Below are 11,232 nucleotides of genomic sequence, written 5' to 3'. Positions count from 1 at the left end.
CTTACTAAATGCAGAGTCCAGTGGTGTCCAGATACATGGGGCCCTGTTCCTGTCCTCTGCCCACATCCCAAATCCACCCAGGCTCTAGAGCTGCCCCAGGGATGGGGCAGTCAGCGTGGGGTGCAGATCAGCTTTCAGTGGACGTGACCAAGAAGAGGTGACTCAGCCCAGCCCCTATCAACAACTGGAGAAAGTGTGGCATGGTAGAGACAGGCCCAGGCTCTAGACCCAGACGTCTGGGATTCAGATCCTGCCTTGCGGCTCCTCGCTGCTGACCTTGGGCAGTTATGTGACCATTTTGTGCCGTGGTGTCCTCAGCCATGAAATTGAGAGAATGACAGTTTATCATTACATTATGCCTCATAGGATAGAAGTGGCGTGAGAATTGATAGGAGTTTAGGAAGCTCAGGAGGGGGCCTGCATACATTAATGCTCAATAAATGCTGCTTGTCATGACCCCATTTGGGATCCGTAAAAACACAAAATCCAAGCAGGTATATGTTCTCACAGCTGAGAGGGGAGCGACTTGTGTGGAAGTCGATCATACAAATCGGGTCGTTTTTGTCACACCCAACTTAAACAGAGTTGAGGCCAGAGGAGAAAACCACTCAAGGCACAAGACATTGTTCAAGAATGTAATGGTCTGCAAGCCTGGCTGCTGAGACTGCCTGCTGTTGCCTGAAACCAGTTTTATCAGTGGCTACTGAAACAAGCTGCTACAACTCTAAGACTAATTTTACCCACCAAGGTCACTCACCAGTCAGAGCCTGCCAGTTCCCATAACCTTAAAAGTGACAATGAACATCCTGGGCAAACAATACATTCCTTTGTGCAAAACCTGCAACCTCCTCTTTGTTCTTTGGACATAGTGAAGACCACCCAATCTGTGAGAATGCCCTTGTATAGTATGTTCTCAATTGCTACAAAGAACTATGAGACTGGGTAATTTATAAAGAAAAGAGGTTGAATTCGCTCACGGTTCTACAACCTGCACAGGAAGCATGGCTGGGGAGGCCTCAGGAAACGTACAATCATGGCAGAAGGCAAAGGGGAAGCAGGCATGTCCTACGTGGCTGGAGCAGAAGGAAGAGAGAGCAGGAGGAGGTGCTACGAACTTTTAAACAACCAGATCTCATGATAACTCACTCACTATCACAAGAACAGCAAGGGGAAGTCCACCCCATGATCCAGTCACCACCCACCAGGCCCCTCCTCCAACCCTGGGGATCCCAATTTGACATAAGATTTGGGCAAGGACACAAATCCAAACCATATGAGCCTCAAACTGTCCCAAATAAAACAGTAAATTTAGAGATTTGTTTCCACATATTTTATCTGACTTCCGACACTTGGAACAATTGTTCTTCACTCAGTACTACCGAGCCTTTTGCTGGGAGGGCACGAAGACCTGGGCCAGTCCTCAAGAGCCACCAATGGTACTCCATCTGTCATGCCATCTGCATCCTATGGGAAGGGAGACTGCAGGACTGAGTCAAGGACCATGCAGCCCTCGAGAGGGCTACTTCCAAGGAGTCTCATCAGTGGGGTGGGAAGACAGTGCTGGGCCCCTCATTTAAGAGAGACATCGACTAACTGGCCAGGAATGCCTTCCCAAAACCAGGCTGAGGGTGCTGCAATCAAATTTGTTTCCAGTTCAGGGAAAGCAGGGCCCTCCAACCATGAAATGGGCTGGCCACCAAATGCGGTCACGCAAACACTGGAAATTTTATGGAAGAACCGTCCCGGGATCCCCTTACACACGGAGATTGTGGGATTCCAGTCTCAAACTTGTGACTCATGTGGGAGACAAGCGTGTTCCCCGCATATGTCCTGTGGCCATGGGAAGGTAGACTCATCTCTGCAAGTGCTCTGAGGTCAACAGCAGCTACGCAGCCTCTTTCGCAGCTGTAACCTGCTGTGGTGCAGACTGCGTGTGTGTATCACATTGTTGCATGCCAGCATTAAGACATGCACAGCTGCCACTTGACGCATGACCCTTGTCTGGAGCCAGATTCAATCAAAGCAGTTGTGAGAAGTTCCCATCTCCCTGGTGAGGGAAATGAGACAGTGTTAGGAATGGACTGTGACACAGCAGGGAGGTTATGTTCTTGTAAAAAGTCCTCACCAGTCAGGGATGTGTAATAAAGTATCTTCTAGTGAAATGACATGATGTGTGGGATTTGCTTCAAAATATTCCAACAAGAAAAAATGAGTAGTTTGTGTCTTGGGGCTGGGAGGCATAGATAACAGAGGCCTGGCAATGCCTGACAAGGGCAGAAGCCATGATGTGAACACGGGGACTCATTATACTGTTACTTCTACTACTGTATATGCCGGACATTTTTATAATAAAGAGTTAAATCATTTTGATCACTATTTTTAAGGCTTGTCTGTGTGTAAAAAAAACACACACACATACACACACGGTTTTTCCTCTGTGTTCTGTATGGCAGAAGCACCTGACAGCAACAACTCAAGCTCACCCTGAGAATGACCCTAGGGTCTAAGAAGGATATGGGTTGGGTCCTGAGCTAGGGAATCGGGAGTGGCCAACCTGGAGGCTCACACCTTATCTGCAAAGGACGTTCAGACCCCTGACTCATTCCCTGGAATGCAGGACATGCATGGAAGCAAGGCCCTTTGTTTTGGGTTAAATGGAGGTTGCCAGGTGGAGGGTACTAAGTGAAAATGCTAAAGAACTGCGTGCTTTTTGCGAACAGCAGCAGTTTTCCTGTCCAGCCAACCACTCCTGGATTGCCCGGTAAGTAAGTCCTTGATAAACCTTACATCTTGTTCCACAGCTGTGGGTCTCTTCTTGGTCCTCTCAGACACATTGGTGTCAACAGGATCCAGCAGGACACTTTTACATGGCAATCAACACAAAATGCTTCTGTGACCAAATATGGGGGAGCCTCCCTACACACTGAGCAAGCGATTCCACAGCAGACACCAGCGGGGTGTCCTCTAATTCGATTCACTTCCAACACTGTCTACCTGGAGACAGCACCAAATCACACAGGGTGAGGGCTCAGTTCCCAAGGGTGCTCCCCCACCCTATCTTCTGAGGCCAGTTTCGAGCCCTAGGTTATGACCTGTGCTTCTGATGGACTGGCTATCAATCAGCGGTTCCCACGACCCCTTGCTTGGGTTCAGCTAATTTGCTAGAGTGGCTCACAGAACTCAGAGAAACACATTTACTGGTTTATTATAAAGGATATTACAAAGGATATAGATGAAGAGATGTGTAACACTAGGTATGAAGAAGGGACACAGAGCTTCCACGCCTTCCTGAGCACCACCCTCCAGGAACCTCCATGCATTCTGCTATCTGGAAGCTCCAGGAACCCAGTCTTTCCGGGTTTTATGAAGGCTTCACCGTGTAGGCATAATTGACTAAACCATTGGCCACTGGCGATCAATTCAACCTCCAGCCTCTCTCCCCTCCCTGGAGATCAGGAGTTGAGGCTGAAAACCTTAACCCTCAAACCTGCCTTGGTATTTAAGATGACCAGCCCCACCCTGAAGCTACTCAGGGCACCCAGCCACCAGCTATCTAATTAGGATACAAAAGACATTCTTTGTGCTAGAGATTCCACAGGTTTTAGGAATTGTATGTTAGGAAATGGGTCAAAGATCAAATACAGATCTCAGGTATCCGAGTGACGGCAGCCCATCCAGGCTCAGGAGTGCCTGCTGCCGTTGGCAAAAAGCACACAGTTCTCTAGCATTTTCACTTAGCACCCTCCACCTGGCAACCTCCATTTAACGCAAAACAAAGGGCCTTACTTCCTTGCATGTCCTGCATTCCAAGGAATGAGTCAGGGGTCTGAACGTCCTTTGCAGATAAGGTGTGAACCTCCAGATTGGTCACTCCCGATTCCCTAGCTCGGGAACCAACCCACATCCTTCTTAGACCGTAGGGTCATTCTCAGGGTGAACCTGAGTTGTTGCTGTCAGGTGTTTCTGCCATACGGTGGATGTGCACAGGCCTCCTCCACCTGCACCCAGGGACCTCACAATGCAGCTAGAATTGGCACGGGTGGAAGTATCTATGCCTGAAAACCAATAAGGGCCTCTCTCTCACTTTCTTTTTCTTCATATAACCAGTAGAGAAAGAAAACAAACAAACAAACAATCAAACAACCCTTTTTATCTGAGGAATGCAAGCCCCTTTAAATTATCAGGCCCAAAGCAGCTTTGGAATGAAACGGCAGTCACTGCTGCATTCGCTCCTGAAGCTAAATGATCACCTCCTGAAGGCAGCTGCCACATGGGCTCTGGACTGATGTCATGCAGCCATCAAACACCATGGGCTGATGCCATCACTCACACCCTGCAGCTCAACAGCAGGAGCCACTCTCTGACTGCTGTAGGATTTTTCTTCTTAGTCACTTTGCAAGCCAGGGATCCCCAGCCAGTGATGCCCCACCCGGGCCTCAGTCAGCCATGCTGGCATGCCCCAGCTCACCTGTGTTATAGCTTGTACCTACATTCAGCGGTTCCCAAGCTCTTGTACCATGCCCAAAGAGAAAGAGGATACACTGGACATTGAAGGGTGAGGAGGGCAGAGAAGAATTTTATGGAGTGATGAAAACAGCTTTCAGCAGAGAGGAGACCCAGTGCCTCTTATAGACTCAGAATGGGGAGTGCGTGCTGATTGTGAGCATGCAAAAAAGGTTAAAGGGAGGACACCACTCAAAGGTGGACACAACAGTGTAGAAAACCAATTAGGAAAGGGTAGGTGTATGTAAAATAGGTGAAGGTTGGGGACCAATCAGAGGAAATCACACCAAACAGGAAGACAAGTTCTCAATCTGGTCCAAGGATTTAACTTGCAGCTTGGCTTTCAGGGTTTGGATTGGAGGTGGGGCTTCACCAGGACCTGCCTCTATCTGCCTGGGCATTTGGTTGCCTCCTGTCGCTATCATTTCACTCCTCTGAAGAGGTACATCTAACTGCCATAAGAATAGGGATGATGACTGATCTTAACTGCTTCCTGCTAACAAGGGGCACTGTTTTGGGAAGACAACAGTCAGATTATTATTGCACAGATGCAATAACTGTATTGCCATCACTTAAGAATACTCACAAATAGTTTCCAAATTCTAGAGAAACCAGGCAGAGCAAAATAAATATGAACCAAATTTTGTTCTAGGAGAATATTTTACTTGATTCAAAGGTGGGCATGACAGTGTAGAAAAACAATTAGGAAAGGGTAGGTATATGTAAAATAGGTGAAGGCTCGGGACCAATGAGAGGAAATCACACCAAACAGAAAGACACATTCTCTATCCAGTCCGAGGATTTAACTGTCAGGCTTTAAACTGCCTTCAGCTTGGAGGTGGGGTTTCACCAGGACCCACCCCATCTACGCAGGCGTTTGGCTGCCTCCTGTTGCTATCATAATCAAAGCTCTTCCTGTGAACCACGGAGAACTCCTGTCAAACACCTTTATATCTGCACACTCATTTTCCCCTTTTTTCCTTAAGAACCTGCTTATAACAAAAGCTGAACAGGAGCACTTCCCAAGGCAACTTGGAAATGTGTCCCAGGCAACTGGCCTCACTTTGGCTCAAGTAAACTCTTTAAATTACATTTTGTGTCTCAGCCTCTTCCTTTCAGGTCAACACAGTTGATGACTATTTCCCAAAACCCCTCTGAACCGAGTCTTCTAACTCCTGCTCTGGCTGATGCATGCACCTCTAGACACACAAATTGGATCCTGTCCTCCAACTCCCAGTGGCTTCTCACGGGCATCTGGCCTCACTGCAGTGTAGATACGTGCTCCCACTGGGGAAATCCCCTGGGATTTCCACCCCCGAGCATCTCTCCCCCACCACCCCTCACCTGGAGGGCCCCCTACACCCTTGTGGGCCCATGCTGCCAACCTTCAGGTCCAGGCTAAAGGGCACTTCCATGTGGCTTGTTACCTGCTGCTGGATACAAGCTCTCTCATGCCCCACTAACCTCTGCCTCCAAGTGCCCATAACACACATCACCTGTGCATTCCAGGAGGCCTGGGCTCCCTCACAGGGGCCTGCTGGACCACCCCACGCATGGAAATAAAGGAAAATCTTGAGTTATTTTGAGGGTCTAATGAGGCTGGACTTGCAGTCAGGCAGCTTGGAGTTGGTGGGGGTGGGGTGTTCCGCTTTCCTTCCCTGATGCTGGGTGCTTCTGTGACTGTCCCAGCAGCTGGGCTGGCCACACATGCAGGTCACAGCTGAGCCAGCCTATGGACAAACTGAGAGCAGACAACCCCATCTTCCTGTGGAATTCTCTCAGGGACCCTCTCCCACCTAGAGGGTTGATTGGTTTGTGAGTATGCTAAAAAAGGTCTAACTGTATCTCAATCAAAAGTAGATGAAGTTGTAGAAAGTAGAAAGCATAGATCCAAATTCTGCTCACGAAAAGACAACATTTAGAAAATAAAAAGACAAATCACAGATTGGGGAAAGCTTTTATGATGTGTATATCTGATAAAGGACCAATATCTAGCAAATATAAAGAAATACAAATCAATAAAAAGACAAACAATCCAACTTTAAAACGGGTAAAAAACATGAAAATATATTTTACAAAATAAAATATATTGATGCCCAATAAGCACATGAAAGTATGCTCAGCATCATTTGTTATCAGGGAAATGCAAACTATAACCACAATGAGATGCTGTTTTGCATCCACCAGAGTGGCTAAAATTAAAGACAAATAGCATCAAGTGCTGATGAGGAAGTGGAGCAACAGGATCTCTCTCATTCATTGCTGGTGAGAATACAAAATGGTGCAGCCACTTCAGAAAATGGTCTGGCAGTTTCTTATAAAACTAAACACACACCTACCCAATGACTCAACAATTCCCCCAAAGAGGAATGAAAATATATGTCCACACAGTGTATTGTGCAATTACAGATATGGCAGCATTCTTTATAATAGCCAAACACTAGATAAAAGATAACATACATCAACAAGTGAACAGATAAAATGTGGTCTGTTTATAAAATGTAATACTACTGCAATAAAAATGAGCATATGACTAACACACACAGCAAGTTCAACCTCAAAAAACATTACATTACACAAATGAAGTGTGATACAGAAGAGGGTGAACTATACGATTCCACTTACACAGAGTAAGAAGAGGTAAGGCTGACCTAGGTGATGGAATTGGAACAACAGTTGCCTAGGAAGCAGGGTGGACTGACTGCTGGGGGCACCAGGGAGCTTTCTGTGTGACAGATTCACTAATTCAATTGGGATGTGGGTTACCCAAGTGTATATATGTATCAAAGCTCATAGAATCTCAGATCTTATGTTTTACTGTAGATAAATATTACTTCAATCAAAACAAATTTGCCAGCTGTTCTGGTTTGAATGGGTCTCCCAAAAGTTCAGGTGTTGGCTTCTCAAAAGAAGATATACATGCAGCCAACCAACACATGATAAAAAAGGTCAACATCACTGATCATTAGAGAAATGCAAATCAAAACCACAATGAGATACCATCTCATACAAGTCAGAATGGCTATTACTAAGTCAAAAAACCACAGATGCTGGCAATGTTGTGGAGAAAAAAGGAATGCTTTTACACTGTTGGTGGGAGTGGAAATTAGTTCAGCCACTGTGAAAGACAGTATGGTGATTCCTCAAAGACCGAGAGGCAGAAATACCATTTGACCCAGCAATCCCATTACTGGTTATATATCCAAAGGAATATAAATTATTCTATTATTAAGGTACATGCATGCATATGTTCATTGCAGGACTATTCACAATAGCAAAGACATGGAATCAACCTAAATACCCATCAATGATAGACTGGATAAAGAAAATGTGGTACATATGCATCATGGACTATTATGCAGTCAGAAAGGGATGAAATCATGTTCTTTGCAGAAACATGGATGGAGTTGGAGGTCATCATCCCCAGCATACTAACACAGGAACAGAAAACTAAATCCTGCATGTTCTCACTTATAAGTGGGAGCTGACCAATGAGAACACATGGACACATGGGGGAAACAACACACACTGGGCCCTGTTGGAGGGGTGGGAGGTGGGAGGAGGGAGAGCATCAGGAAGAATATCTAATGGATTCTGGGCTTAATGCCTAGCTGATGGGATGGCCTATGCAGCAAATCACCATGACACATGCTTACCTATGTAACAAACCTGGATGTCCTGCACATGCACCCCTGAACCTAAAATAAAAGTTGGAAATCAATAAAAAAGAAATTGAAACAGAAATTCATTGAATTTAAATAAAATTTAAAATTCAGTAACTTAAAAAAAAAGTTGATGTGTTGGAACTTGGTCCCCAAAGCAACACTGCTGAGAGGTAGGACCTTTGGGAGATGATTGGGTTGCAAGGGTCCTGCTTTCAGGAATAGATTAATCCACTCCTTGACTGATTAATGGATTAATGGGTTATTGAGGGAGTGGGTTAGTCATCTCCAGGGTGGGTCCTTTAGAAAAACTGATTTGGCTCTCAGTGCATGCCTCCAGCCCTGTGATGCCATCCGCCCATGCCAGAAGCTACTGCCATGCCCTTGGACTTCCCAGCCTCCAAAACCATTAGCTACATAAACTTCTTTTTTTATACAAATTACCCAGTCACTGGTGTCCAGTTATAGCTACAGAAAACAGACTAAGACACCAGCCTTAAAGATCAACATTAGATTTATTTGGACTTGGTGTCACAGAGAAGTCAAGGTAGCCTGAGTCGCCTCCACCCAACAGAACTCACCCCTCAGCCATGAAAGACCTCAGTCTTGTGCCTCAGGGCAATGACTACCTTCCAGGGACTTCCTGGCTCCAGGGTGCTGGAGTTTATGACCTGGGCTTGGGGAATGATATGTACAAGTGTGTATTTCAAATGAATTTCTCATTCTTTCTTCTCATTTTCTCCACAGCCTCCACCTCAGACCCCACTCCATGCTCTGGCCTTTCCCCATATCACCCCACCTCTGACATCTTTGTCTTTATTGGGCTTCCCCAAAGCAGACTGGGAGAAAGGGCTTGGTGTGGGCACTTTACTGGGAGGACTACTCCAGGCAGCAGGACAAGGGTGGGTGGCAAGGCCAGGAAAGGGGCTCACTGTTGCCCACAGCTCAGCCACTGTCTCACCCATCCCACTGGGAGCTCTGATGTGGTGGAAGGTGCCCCTTGGGGGTCCCCCATAGGCAGGCAGTGTTCACCCACTGACCCTGTCCCTCCCTGGTTGGGGCTGGCTGCCTCCCAGCCCTCCTAGTTCTGTGGGTGGGGATGCAGTGGGCAGGTGATCTCTGGAGGAGCCGCACACTGCTGATATCCAATCCCCTTGACAGCCCCGAGACACAAAATGGCAAAGCTTAATTCCTGCTCCTTCCTCAGGGGGCTAGCCAGCTGTGGAGCCCAGCCCAGTAAATTCAGGGGTCAGCAGTGGTGTGCCCATCTGGAGCCTGGGGCGAGCCCCTTGCCTGACTTCTGTAGGGCAACATCTCTGATCTGCACCCCGCCACTTACAAGCAATGGTCTGGACCCAAGCATGAGTCTTCAGAGGCCACATCTATGCATGCCCTTGGTGGCCAAGGTCTTGTTTCTAAGCTCAGCCCTTTTGTTTCTGATGCAGTAAGTTCTCACTGCAACCTCGGGTGCCCCCCGTGGAAAAGTGGCCATCATCATTTCTAATGGAGAGGAATTGCCCTCTAGCCAGAACACATAAAGCAACTTAATCCACCCCGCAGCAGAGCATAGCGCCAGCCTGCGTCCTACCAGCCCAGGAGCATCCAAGTAAATTGGACACCAGGGGAGGCTGTGGGCTGCGGAAGGTAATAAAACATATTGACACCGACAAGAGTTAATTAAAGATTTTACAAGGGTTCACTTAAGGAAGGCCTTTGAGTTCAAGTCAAACCCCAAAGCACGGAGAAATTAATGAAAACCACACTCGTCCCTGCCGGGACATCTTCATCAGTAGCAATAAGTATCTACAATTAGCGCAAGTTTACTCTTTCTTTAATTACTTAATTTGCAAGAGCAGAGGGTGAAATTCAGCATTCCCCAGCCTGCGGAAAGAGGTAACGGTATTGTCCAGGCACACATTTTTCTTTTACCAGAACATTTTAGCTTCGGGCAGTGAGGAAATAAATTGGGCAAAGATGGGTTGCTGGATGCCAGGGTTCATCCAGTTCTAATGGTGACACCACTCTCTGGGGACTTGGCGAGGACCCCAGCCCCAGGTGCTCAGCAGAGCTAGTGACACGTGGGAATGGAGAGTCACAGAGGCTACTCTATGGCCTGGCCAGCCCCTGAGAAGACCCCACCTGAGAGGGAGCCATGCACCAAATGCAAGCAACCTGCTCCAGGGAGGCACCTGCCCCTGGCTAGCAGCCAGCGTGTCTGAGGCCACCTGCAGAGGGGCTGGTGTGGCTGCCCCAAGAGTAAGACAGGTATCCTCAGACAGGACACGCAGGACTCTGGCTACCACTCTAGACCTGCTGGCTATTTTAGGGGCAACTGTTTCCCCAGGAAACTGTGTAAGCTTAGACCAGCAATTCTCCAATTCTCCAGGTGGGGCCCTGGGTGGGCAGCACCAGCCTCCCACTGGTGAAAGAAGCTGGAGAGTACCCTGCACAAGACGCCTTGGGCATGGGCCCAGCCCTATGCTCTCCATCTCTTGAACAGAGATCAAGCAGGCATTGGGCAGGGGGGTCCTGGGAATTTAACATTCACTATAGTGCAGTTTACTTTGAAAAGTGCCAAAACAATCAAATTCATGGATGGATAAATGGATAGATACAGGATAAAAGAAGAAAGAGTTCACTGTGAAATCTAGCGTGTGGGCACGTGAGTGTTCACTGAGCAATTCATCCAGCTTTCCTGGAAAAGTTTAAAAACCTTTATAATAAAATGTCGCAGGAAGAAATCAAATGAAGAACTGAGTGAGATCCCTTCCAATCCTGGATTGCGGTTCTCCCACATCAGATGGTAACTGACACCAACGCCAACCACAAGGAATGATCTGCAAATCCAAGCCAGCCAAAAACACCTAGGGCAGAGCCTCCTGGAGACTAAGCAAGGTCAGCAAGGATGGGTCAAGGGTGAGGGAAGAGGAGAAATCAACCCTAAATCGTCCACACAAAGGGGGGTTTGCTCAAGAAAGACCAATGCAGAACCTGCAACCTGGAAATTTACACAAGAGCTACAGAAGTTAATGACAGAGCAAAACCAGTGAAATACATTTATCCTCAG

The 11,232-nt window shown here is 47.3% G+C and overlaps 1 long non-coding RNA gene across 1 annotated transcript; it reads right to left on the bottom strand.

The window, feature by feature from the left end:
- Positions 1-1,316: 1,316 nt before the first annotated feature.
- Positions 1,317-8,206, bottom strand: LOC141407883 (uncharacterized). Its single transcript, XR_012419062.1, has 2 exons — positions 8,160-8,206; positions 1,317-2,047 (listed from the first exon to the last, which is right to left on the bottom strand). It is a non-coding gene; the product is annotated as an uncharacterized lncRNA (long non-coding RNA).
- Between the last annotated feature and the right edge of the window lie 3,026 nt (positions 8,207-11,232).

Source organism: Macaca fascicularis, chromosome 10 (assembly GCF_037993035.2).
Source record: "Macaca fascicularis isolate 582-1 chromosome 10, T2T-MFA8v1.1".
In the NCBI taxonomy this organism is placed as follows: domain Eukaryota; kingdom Metazoa; phylum Chordata; class Mammalia; order Primates; family Cercopithecidae; genus Macaca; species Macaca fascicularis.
This window is presented reverse-complemented; position numbering and strand designations above follow the sequence as displayed.